This window comes from Argopecten irradians, chromosome 2 (genome assembly GCF_041381155.1).
Source record: "Argopecten irradians isolate NY chromosome 2, Ai_NY, whole genome shotgun sequence".
In the NCBI taxonomy this organism is placed as follows: Eukaryota; Metazoa; Mollusca; class Bivalvia; order Pectinida; family Pectinidae; genus Argopecten; species Argopecten irradians.
In genome coordinates this window covers 115,916-129,437 of record NC_091135.1, presented here as the reverse complement: position 1 = coordinate 129,437, position 13,522 = coordinate 115,916, and the positions used below count along the sequence as shown (strand labels likewise).

The 13,522-nt window shown below is 32.3% G+C and overlaps 1 long non-coding RNA gene across 1 annotated transcript; it reads left to right on the top strand.

The window, feature by feature from the left end:
- The first annotated feature begins 1,054 nt into the window (after window positions 1-1,054).
- Window positions 1,055-2,540, top strand: LOC138313870 (uncharacterized). Its single transcript, XR_011207280.1, has 2 exons — window positions 1,055-1,535; window positions 2,299-2,540. It is a non-coding gene; the product is annotated as an uncharacterized lncRNA (long non-coding RNA).
- The last annotated feature ends 10,982 nt before the right edge of the window (window positions 2,541-13,522 follow it).

Here is a 13,522-nt window from a genome sequence, read left to right as displayed (position 1 = left end):
AAAGAGATACTACAGAATAACACCCGAGAATTGCAGGGGATTGGCACTGTCCTGTGATTCTAAAAAAGGAACTATATCCTTCATATCCAAATACGAAGGAAGAGTATCATTTCTCAGACCTCCAACTTCTATTAATTAATACAAATCCAGTATGATCTACATTAACCCCTTAACTCCCAAGAATTTTTATCAGAGTTCCCGAAAATCCGACATTTTTTTCAAAGTGATTTTTCACCCTTTTGCATCAACAATTTTGGTAATCAACCCATATATATTTAGAAACTTTAGATCACAACCTTTTCAAATTTTGTAAGAAAAATAATGTTTTCACATTCATTATGTTACCATGGCAACCGAAACTTTGGAATCTGACAAAAAAGTTAAAGTTTCCCACATTTATCACTCTTAAGATAACGAAACTTATTTAAATGTCCATTTATCAACCTGATCATCATGTATATTATTGCAGAAGGGTTGAAAATTTTATTGAATGCCATAATTTCAATTTAATTTTGAATGTTACCATGGTAACCAACAACATTTAAAACCGAAGATTTTTGAAAATGTTAAAATTAGTGTTTTACCTGTCTTGCTTCAACTACAGAAAGTTAAATTTATATATCAGGCTTTGTAATCTTTTAACTTTCATATTAATTTCAAAAGAGGACGTGGCCAGAATGAGTATCAAATCATTATTTTTTGCGTAAAAAATGTTACCATGGCAACCAAAATATAAACTACGAAAAAATGCAGTTTTGCGCTGATAGAACCATTTCCATGGGTTTCAGTCGAATAACACATCGAAAAAAAATGTATTGTGTTGCAAAAATTGTTTGTTTGACATGTCACTGTTTACAACATTAAACATTTTTTTTGGAACGCCAACAATCACCAGTATATTTCATATCAATCATTTCCTTTGTCATCGTAGCAAGACGACTTACAAATAGGTATGCGTGTTTTCTCTCAAATTAAGATGTTTAGATAAGATGTCTAAATATATATGTACTCAGCGAAAAAATGCAATGCAAGACATACATATACTGCAGTAATTTTAAGTTAAAGCGAATAGTCGGGCAAGTGACTGTAAAATCGGTAAAAATGGTATTAATATATCCGGTATAATTTCTTATGAATTAGAAAAATAAAACTTTACGTCAAAATCGCTGTACATGCGAAGAAAATAATAATATCTATGGGAATCCTAAAAGTCCTCCCGGACGGCTAAGAGTGCAGTTCAATCTTAACGCATGCGCAACACCCACCACTCTCCGTAGTAAACAAAACATGGCTACCGTAGTTTTGAACCAAAATGTTTCCGCCAAAACAACCAACTGACTCACCTAAAATGCGAAAGGAAAGGCAATGGAGCAGCGACAATCCCAACAACTGACTCGGTAAACATTACGACGCATGGAGAGTGTTAATACAACTTGTTATAGTGAAGAGAACAGTTCAAACGAGCACGCGGCTCCGGACCGCTACTGTACGTACCTAGGCCTACTACGTACCCGGTACTCCCTGCTCAGCTGATTGTGAGTGAGTCTTCGTATTTTGATCATTATGTAAATAGTCCCTAGCAGTATTTTTTCATAAATGAGTGGTCACATATGGTCACATGTTTCATACCTGTTCCCCAATCGCGTAAAACGTAACCCTGGGGTAGCGGTTCTTTAGTGGGGCCTCTTTAGGGGTAATGAATGCCCTGTATGGTACCGGTCAATTCATACAGTTCTGATGTATATATTTATAGATTTTTAATTTGTAAATTTTTGTTCTGTACATGTTCTGGTAGTGTTATACACATACATTGTATATAGGATTTACATTGTAGGTTAATTGGTAAAATTGTATTGTATATGTTCTGATATACACATATACATATGTACATGTAGGTTTTAGCTTGTTCTTTAGATATATATATTTGGAGGACACATACAATATTATTTCTGGTCATAATAATAAATAGTGTTTGTATATTTATTACAACTGTACCTGGTTCATGTGTATATGACAAACTTTACAGAGTTGAAATGTACTGCAGCCATGTATCATTTATAATTATTCTGAATTTTTGTTGGAACTATAGATAATGAATTTTGTATCTTTTTTGAAACAATATTTGATTCTATCAAATGCATCAGTGACACATTCACAACTTATAAAATGTTTTCTCTAAAAATAAACAAAAACCTGTAGAATGAACCTACATTTATTCATTTATATATATTTGAAATTGATCATTTCAATTTTTGTCATATTCAACAGTATAAAAAAATTGCTGGTTCTTTTTTTCAGGCACCATGCATGCATAGTGACATGAATACAGAAAGTTCATCCCTTGGACCTGTATACAAGTGTATGTATATACATATACATACAATTAGCATCATATGAAGACTGAAGAATGTTGATTTGAGTGCTCTTGAAAGTAAACTTTTCCAATATGGACCTAGAAGATCATGAACAGAACATTTAAACAGTATTAATTTATTAAATGTTCCTTTCAACTGTAATCATTAAATAAAATTATGATGCAATACTTTTTCATTGTTTAACTTTGTAGAAATATTTGTTTATATTAGTCCTCTAGATCCAGTGATTATAATTCTTGCATCCATATGCCTGCCCAATTGTTTGTCAGGGCTTGTGAGATAGCTTTTCAAGTACTTTTAAAATATAAGGATTTTTTTTTACATATAGCAATATAGATAACATTGTCTTAGGATTTCTAAATTCTACTTTACAAGAGAGTAGACTCAACATATAAATAAAACCATAAAACTAGCAAGTTATCTGAAATGTTAAAAATCTTTTTGTCTGAACCAAATTTCACATTTATTGTCTATGTGTAACTTGTACATAGACCATTTATGTATTAATACTGTAGTAACAGTGATTACAAACACATAGACATAAAATGTAGTATGTAGTACTATGTACATCTGTCTTTGATTTGAGTTCTAAACAAAAAAGTGGTACCTATTGGGAAGTTGTGACTTGGGCGGAGGGTGAAATACAGAAGAAATAGCTACACATGGAAAAAAGAAAGATATACAGTACCATATGGATTCAAAGTTGCTCCAAAATCAATGAGACTAAATAACAAAAAAAAAAAGCCATGTAAACCCCAAATATGCAATGACCAGATCAATGATAAAGCACCCTTCCACTTCCAGTTATCTGTAGCTATTTCTTCTATATTTCAACCCCCCACTCAAGTTACAACTTCCCAACCTCATGATTCTTCTGTCTTTTAGCCCCCCCACCCCCAACACACACACATACCTGATTGATTGTCATGTTATTTCAGGTTCCTATTCAGGTATTATTCCTAAAAACCAAAAAGGGTATACACACTGTGTGTACTCTCAAAGGAGGGGAACCACTTCATTCAAAAATTGAATTTACAATTTCATCTTAATTTTGAAATTTTCAATTTAATTATTAATTACTGGACTATTAAAACAGTATAGAACCCCTCGGCTACAGACAAAGTACTATGGTACACATTTCTCTTAATTAATTACTTTTCTTCAACTCAATCATCTTTTTCTCCAGAGCACAAAAAAGAACAGGAAACAACAGAAAAGGAAAGTAACATACATGTAGGCCTATATGTTTTCTGGAAATATATATGATGTGTTAATTCTCACAGCATAGGCCTACATGAATGTGAAGAATTAAATATTATCAATGTTTGAGAGAATTTCCTAGTTGTAATTCTATAGCAGCTACATGGAATGTACGTTTACATATATACATTGTACGATACATACACATCATAAAAGTTTCTTTCCTTCCAGCTGGACATTCATGTCATCTCTCTCCAGAACTCAAATATTGTTTACAAAAAAAAACAACAACCAGAGACATAGATAATTTAATTAAATCTCTGCAAAAAACTACACGAATAATTGAACACATATATTGTACTTGTAAAATATCTATGTATGAGCTAATTTATTTTCACATCTTTGACAGCTACATGCATGGACGTTCTATGGAACGTTTTCGTGTGGTTTTAAATGGGAAATTATGTTACGATTATTTGTATTTAACCTTCATGTTGATGTAAAATACGACGAATGCTATGCTGCAATAATTGCCCCTTGCCGGGGCCCCATCTCTGCATCGGCCGAATATTTGTGTCGATTTCCATGTACAAGATGCTTTTATCGAAAAATGATTACAAAGCATTGTCATTAATGTAAGAATACTTCATTTGCATCAAATGTATCATCTCAAAACAACAATTTGCATACCGCATTAGTGGTTTATCACACGAAACGAAACCGACACGACTGAGAAACACATGTCCATGTTGACATTTCCACGCAGCCTCGTTTTCAAAGAGTTTGGAGAATTTATATTTAGAACTGTGCTAAATTTTACACGGGCTTCCCCAAAATTTCAATGTCAAAACTGGACACCGTAAGCAGAACTTGACCATCATTATGGTATACAATGACTTTTGGAAGGCCAAAGAACGCATTTAGACTGTTTCCTTTGCCCGACTATTCACTTTAACAAGGCAACTATTATCCATTTATTTAGTGTCAGTTTCTTTAATTTATCCACACAAAAGTATCAATATCCATCAACAAAATAAATCAATTCAGAGTAAAAGACAAGTAGACAAGTGTGCTTTCATGGACAAAAAATTGTGTCCAATAACCAAAAAGACAAGTTTATATGGTAGGAACCCCCACATTCCCCAAATATACATGCATGCATTTACAAACAAAATGCAGCGTGCATATTCGTGTGTATATGTGTGATATACTTTGCCATTATTGTAATACACATACTTGTGTATTATGTCTTTATATGTACCATATTATAGATACATTGCTTGCAGTGTCTACAAACATGTATCTTTACCATATTACATTGTATACATTGTCTACAAACAAGTATGTGATATGTCTTTACCTTATTGTAGATACACTGCAGTGTCTATACATGTATATGTTTTATGCATTGACCTTATTGTAGATTCACTGCAGTGTCTATACATGTATGTTTTATGCATTGACGCATTGACTGTTTTATGCATTGACCTATTGTAGATACACTGCAGTGTCTATACATGTATATGTTTTATGCATTGACCTTATTGTAGATACACTGCAGTGTCTATACATCTATGTGTTATGTCATGATAATATTGTAGATATGTGTACACTGCAGTGTCTATACATGTATATTTTATGTCATGACCATATTGCAGTATCAACATTACTACAGGACAGGAGCCCCCATCCACTAAATCCCCATATACATGCATACAAATGTACATACATGTACTGTGATATGTCTTTGTTTAGTTTGTAGACACTGCACCGTATATATATATGTCTTGTCCATTTCATAGATACACTGCTGTATTTACAAACATATACATGTACATGTATGTTGTCTTGATCAAATTGCAGATATATATATATATTTTATATATGGCGTCTACCACAGGCCTTAGACACCTCTTTTTACGGGCAATACTGTATTACACATTATGAGGTGTCCGTATATCTATACATGCACATGTGTGTTGTGACTTGTCAGAATTGTAGACACATACATATATCTTGTATCTTTGGCCTTTGGTTGCATCATTTATGTATAAAATATCCATGTGCATGTATCTATATATATGTGTCTGTCATGTTTTATTTTTTTAACACAGTAATTTGTGTAAAAGTTCACAACTGTATGAATTAAATCAGAAAGAACTCAAAAGTCAGATACAGGTATGGTATTTTTAATAATGCAGATTAGAAAATGGTGATGAACTGGCTGAGTTTCAGTTTCATAACATGAGTTTGGTTATCTTCCTAAGGTTGTCACCCACTGATGTCCATATACATGTAGTCCAAACTGATGTACCTGTAAGTTTTCAATAAAACAAACATTGTAAAAAACATCCAGAATCATAAAATCATTTGAATGGCAGTCCCTGGTTGTACAAACATCAAATGAAATGTATGGTACACTCTAAGTAACTAAGTATAAATTCATGTGTACACATGTTATATGTATGTAATTAAATACCCTTTTAAAAAAAAAATCTTGCTCATATTGAATACACTACAGCATAGAAAGTTACACTTAAAAATAGATCTTAGACTAATAAAGAAAAAACTTTTGGCATAAATTCCAAGGTGTGATAATGAATATAAGAAATGGTGAAAACACCTTTTTATATATATAAAAAAAATTATATTCCAAAATAAGTTTCCAAACACCCCCCCCCCCCCCCCCCCCCCCCCCCAAAAAAAAAAAAAAAAACCTCTTGACACAGGGACCTGGCACGGATTGTTTTTTACCCAACAGACTGAGTATACCTATTTATGATACTATAATTTATATAAATGTATACTGTTGGTTAAAAAAATAAAAATTTGTGCCAGGTCCCTGTGATCCATTACTGATTAATTGAACTTAAGAAATATGTTTGCTCTTACCTTTGCAGTAATACAATCTAGCAGATTTCTCAAAGTTTCAGTAATCTTCCATTAAAACTTCTGGTTGGCAGTATAATTCAATAATTGATCATTACAGGTAAGAAAAAAATCCTGAAAAGAAGATGAAATATTCATGTCAGATTTGATTTTTTTTACATTACTCCCCTCATTTCAAAAGGCTTGGACATATTAGAGATTGAAAAAACATAATACAGTATGAATAATCATATTCAGCTATTGCAGATGCATTGGTGTAATTTGGTACAGGTATATCCATCCATATATATAAAGTTCAGATACATAATCTCTTAAAATGTTTAAATTAAAAATAAAAACACCATATCCAGTTTCCTTCTGCATAGCAAGATTATTCTGGTTCCAATGACTCTAGATCTATTGTCAGACTAAGTGAAGTGACATATCATACTATAGAATGTCTAATATATGTGGTGTTAGAGTTAGAAGAAACTCTGGTTACTCTGAGCATCAGGTGCAAGATTACATGTATTTTTATTTTATATTTTTCTTGCAAAATTTTTAACTAATGTAATATAACATTGGTTGTCTAGTTACATAAAACCTCTTGGTATCATTATCTGGTATTCTCAAGTATATAATGAGAGAGCCAAGATCATTTGAATGTAACATGTATTTACAAACCTGAACTTGTAGGTGATTTGATCAACTTATCCCCAAGATGTAATATCGCCTACAAATGTTAAACATGTTCCATGTACACAGAACATATACATCTATCCAGCATATACCTAAAATATAACTTGCTAAACCATTTACAATAGTGTATATGCACTTGGGGGGGGGGGGTGTATATCTGCTACTTAATTATTTCAAAATATGAAACTGTATACTCTGGCTACATAATATTTATATTTGATGTACATTCCATATTAACTTACTCAGTGGCAGTTCCTGCTTATGACACATAAATGTGCCTTGGAATCCTTGTGCAGTTACAGTATAATTCAGCTGTCATTGTAAGTTTATAAATTCATTAAAAGAATGCAACTGTTATGTAGGCTTTGTATCATCAATAACGTCGATATCACTTCAAAAAGTTTGTTTGTTGAATATCCTAAACAGAAGGTTGGTCATGTTTTTTTTGGTAAACGATTTAGGTAAAATGTGCACATACATTCTGCACATGGCCCGTGTTACGTGTAAATCGAAAGTGGCTGTCCCGGTCAGGAAATACCCTACTACTATAAATAGATATCGCTGTCGTCAGCATCATATAATCTCTTGTTCTTCGTCAAACAATGTTTTAAAATTCATTATTCTAATGATAAATTTAGTATATTTCTTGTGTAAATTTTATCTTATATTTATATCGTTTGAGAAAATCAACTCAGAATCGATGCCCATCTTCCTCGCACAGGTGCTTGTTTTGTACCGATGACGTCAACATATTAGAAATTGTACCGGACCGCGATTTCCGTCGAAACTACTAGCAGATTTGTAGAGGCAATAGAAAACTTATTTCGGCATGTAATGAATTACAAATTTGTGTATTTTGACCAGTGGTTTCTCGGCTTTCTTGGTATGTATGGTAAATAGATATTTTGCTTATTTTGTATTAGGATTTCGTCGAAGTTTACTGTGTAGTACACATGGTACTTATTACATGTACTAATGCTACTAGAAAAAATAATGTTAGAACGAATTTTCTTTCAATATAATTAGTCACACATAAAATTGACATTATCAACTACAAAATCCGTGAAATACAAGTATTATTTCTTGCTACTTGTTGCATAATTCGAGATACAATGTCGAATCTTCGCTCCGGCGATTACGCCGTCTGACACACGACGTCAACAATTTAAAAATGCTCGGAATTAAGTTGGCATGAATTTTTAACTCATTGAAAGAGAAAAAAGACGATGCCATATGATTTTTTTCTCGAACAAAAGTTGTCGGCTATTATCTGTAGTTTTTACAGGATGTAAATAGTATCCCGATAGCTCAACAAATAAGGGAGATATTTTTTCTAACACACGCAGAAATGCGTATTTGGAGTTAAGGGTTAAAGGGCGATTTTGGTTTAAGGTAACTAACTAATTATGCACTGTTAAAAAAAACGTCAATTTATGGAAATAACAGAGCCGAAAATTTTGTTTTAATTTTTTATGCTAACACCGACACGAAAATGCGTAGAAATTGCACGTAGTTACGGTTCGGAGTTAAAAGGGTATTTTTACAATGAGATACCATAATGGTCGTCCGCAACTGAATCAGGATCCAGTGAGAAAGATTGCATATCTAGAAGATTGAAGAGTGTTATTTTCTTAAATGTATCACAATGTATGTTGATTACTTGGAAGTGCTACGCACTATGGTAGCCCTTCAGCGCACAAAGTGTCTGCACCATATTAATCAATAATAAGTGTAGATTGTCTCAAATCTAAAATAATGTTAAAATGAGTTTAAATCTTAAGGTCAGGAACGGACGACAAGGTTATAAAGTACCCGAACTGAGTTCGTATGGATTGTATTATCTAATCCTTATTCCTTCTTTCTCTTGATAATCGGACTCACTTTATTGTTACATGAGAGCATGTTTGAAGTATTGATGAATATTAGAGCAAGCTGTTCACTATCACATGTATTGATATCACAATAATGGGAAATGTATTGAATTACATATGTAAAATTTAATTCTGATCATGGCCCCCCCACACACCCGATGAGGCATATTAAAATATGTTATAGATTGTTTATTGCAAAGATATTGAAAACTGTCATATTGGATCAAATATTTTTAAAAAATGGCATAAGAAAAGATTATTTCAATACTCACAAAGGGGTGACTGGTATCAATATTCTAGATCTAACAACCAAAACACTACATGCAGATGCAGCTTTGCCTAGTGTTATTATTCACTATATGATCATGATTTTTTCCGTTTACTCCCATTCACATTCTCATAATTCATCTACAGAATTATCTAAATCCAATTACAATCTCATATTGATTCTATTGTCTAGAGTGTTGTTAATGTGATGACAACGTGCAGGTTGTCTTATGTGTAAGTTGTGTTTGGATGTAATAAATATTGGTGTGTGTATTTGTATGTAAGTTATAAGTCGGCGAGGTCAAGTAAAAATTGTGAGTATGAGATTACTCTAAAGATTGCTTAGTATACTTAGTGTCAATAAAATAACATGCTATGAGATAGTATAAACTATATACAGATATATAGATGTTGATGAGGAATTACTCCTGATAGATAATAAGTACAATTCACTATTATGCACTTGTATAATTGTCCATACTACTCCTTATTTATGTGCTAATTGATTTCCTAGTGTAAAATCTTTATATGTATCCTCCTCAATGTAAAACACATTACATGCATAAAATGTGTTAGGAAGGAAAGTTGATATCTTGTTTATATAGTTATTATAACTGTCTGATAAGAATTTGAGAAAAACATAAAGGAATTACAATACCAATTATATGTTTTCTATTAATAGTTTGTGTATTTTCATCTATTCTCAAAATATTGTTAATTGAATTATTTAAAATCGCGAGCACTGTATCTACGAATAACAAGGTTATGTTTTGTGAATCAGGATAGTGTCTCGTGAGAAGATATGACGCAATAAAGTTTTGTGTCCGTGTACTCCATCATTTGTTCCTGCATTCGTGTGTATTCATTGATAGGATGTTATATAACTATCAATGTATTGAAGTGTTATACATATTGATGGGGAAATAACTGTTTTAACTCTTGTTGTAGTATTTTGTCGATACATCAGTTGGTATTTACAATAATACATTTAATAAGGAACTCATCTGCTGATACAGAATATACGTACCCCATGTTTAGGATTTTACTAATATATTGCACTGTTTGGAGTGTATTTTCATTTCATTCGCAAGCATAATAAGTAATGGACTTTATTTTCATTTCTATTACAGTGTTTACAATATAAAAATAATCTCATACTGCAAGGACATAATAAACACATAGACTATGTGAAATTTTGATGATCTTTGACCTTTACTACCATAAAGGTCAAAGGTGAAAACTATATTTAGAAAAATGACATTCCGGTGATATACTAATCAATGATGTATAACACTTTACGGTTCTATGCAGCCAACGTTTGGAAAAATAAAGATATACAAAAAACAGTTTATCTCACTTAATTTAGTACATCAAAAAACTCCGAACAGGAAGGTGTTAATTTTAAGGGTTTATTACGTTAGATGGAGAATAAAAGCCGTACAAATACGTGGGAGAGATGAACTGTTTTAAGTTTAAGATATAAGATTGATGTATTCCTTACCGATAATATAAGTTTATCTAGGACTGATTAAAGTGTCTGACGAATTCATGTGGCTTTCTCATGACCAGTAAATTATTAGTGAATATGGCGGTAATTATTCCCAATCAAGGCAGCAACCACAACCTCATGATTTAGTATCTGCAATAAAAACATAAAAGTTTTCTTTCTCATTTGTTGTCATTATTCACTAACAGGATTTAGGCTGATATTAGATCAGGAATTGAAAGATAAACACATTTGTACAAAGTTGCAAATTGATTCAACAAACAGTCAACTAAATACAGCCTACTGGCTTAATCTATTGATTTTCAAAATTATTTTTAAAATCAATTTTGGAAAACAACAATCCAGACCCCCCAGATTTAGGGGCCACGAATTAGTCTCTTCAACAGATGTGACTGTTGCGCTTGTGTTCGATTACTTTGTAGTAACTCTATGTAACACTAATTTCTCTGTAGATCCATAATTTGAAAATGCGGATTAATTCGTGTAATATTGTGTACAGAGCATCTGTGTTTGAAAGTCCGAGTTACACCTACGCATAAAACCAAGATAACCGCATGTTATATCAGCGTCCACTGTCTCGATTGTATATCTATAATAATTCATCGCATAAATGAAGTTACGAGAAGTAGTATTGAACAAAAATATAGATATGATTATATAGAAGCAATTGTTTATGAATGAGGGTTACTTTGTATTGATGGGTGGGTGTAAGTTAAAGAATAATTGCATTATTGGTGTGGCAGTGTTGCTATAGCAGAGAAATAGATATTATATTTAAAAATGTATTTTTTTGCTTTTATATGAATAACATGTATTAGTATATTTGCTTTTTATTTGTAATTGTGCAACAATATTAAGTAGCTTTGACATTTTCTCCTTTTTAAGTCTTTAAAATATGCAAGAAATTAATGAAAACTATTCACTGCAAGGTAAACAACAATATTCTTATAGGGTTATGTGTGTTAAAATATGAAAATAAATACAAAAAAACTTACAAAGGCGTATGCGACCAAACTGCATTGCCTGTGTCACGGCAGGAACGTCAAGGTGAACTTTTAGATAAGTGTTCACCTGCATTTCCCATATAAAACAGATACTAAAACAGTCAGGGTCTTATCAAAAGGGGGAAATGACTGGCCTCAACTAAACCTTTTGTTATCAGAGGAAAGTCGGTGTCACAGGTTATTAAAATGCGCTGTAGAATGGTTAAGGTGTACCGAACCACTGGGAGCGAGTTCGAAACCCATCTGGTACAGTTATTTGCCGTAGTTTGTAATATTTATCCTGGTACTCTTAATTATTATTATAATGCATATTAATTCAAGAACGACACCGTTATAGGAAAATTGGACGAAACTTTTGACTTGGTTGGCTGGTGTGGCTTAAACGTCATATGGACAATTATTTTCGGACTCTCTTGTGTACAATACCTTGCGTATGCGATTATCTGTATATTTTGGGAGGTTACAAAATGTTCGTGTGTGCTGCTTTTTATGAAATAAATCAAATGTTAATTTTCATAACGCAGATCGTCTTATGTTTGGTGATGTAGCATTTTCATATGTCATTTTCGTTTTTAAGACATTTTGTTTTTTTTTTGTTTCGGAATGTTAGTGGGCCTTAAAGGTTTTCCGACAGATAAGGATTACGCCCTCATAAATCTTTACGTCTTGGCTTCGGTGTCCCGAATATCACGTGGAGAAGAGTTGCCACATACAGGATGTATGTCGGTTGTTCCATCTCCGGGTACCCAAACTTTTCTTCGCCCTTCAACTGGTCAAATCCCCACACAATATACACGATACCCCCTTCAATTCCCTACACCTACATCCTACACCTACACCTAACACTATAAAATTTTGATAATGTCATTTTTCTTTTTTAATTGAAAACCTTGAAATTTGATGAATTAAGCATGTGTAAATTATTCCAATTTGACATGCAAAGTATTGCATAATGCTATTATCATTATCAAATATTAGTTACGACACAAAGTGTATGCACTGTCATCGATTTGTTTCTTTTATGCCTAATGTATGTTTGAGAGGAAAACATACATACGAGAATCACTTAATAATTACTTTAGCACTGTAAATTATGAAATGGAATTATAGACCACAATGCAACTTGGCTTCATAGTCTGGCCGTATATATTCATTTCACTGCACTGTAGACGTAAATATAGTGATTTTTTGCAGTAGTTCAAAACTTAATTTTAAGCTCTTATTTGTAATTTAAATATAGTTATCAAACCTTTTGCTAGTGAATACGTCAGTGATATTAAAGATATCAAAGCACGTATAGATTTTAACAAAATGCTTTATAGTTCTGATAGACCTACATTGGCATTTACATATATATGTACACGTCTTTAACACTGATATTGCTAAATTACTACAATTTTAAAATGATATTGAAAAACTAATAAATAACAATATTAAACATAAAAATATATGAAATTCCACATTGCCACCAATATCACGGTCGATTACAATCCAAATTATATCATACATGAGATGTATATATATATATATATATGACCATAGACCCTTAGTTTAGTGAGGGCGTTATTATACACATCAAGTCACAATTCATATGTTTGTGTGATGGACATATCACATATATATCCGTGTAACACTGCCTACTTGCGATGTAACTTTCAGCCGTTTTAGTCTCGTATATCTCATCAGCACTGGACATCATCTATAATGGATTTATCACAACAGGAATTCCTG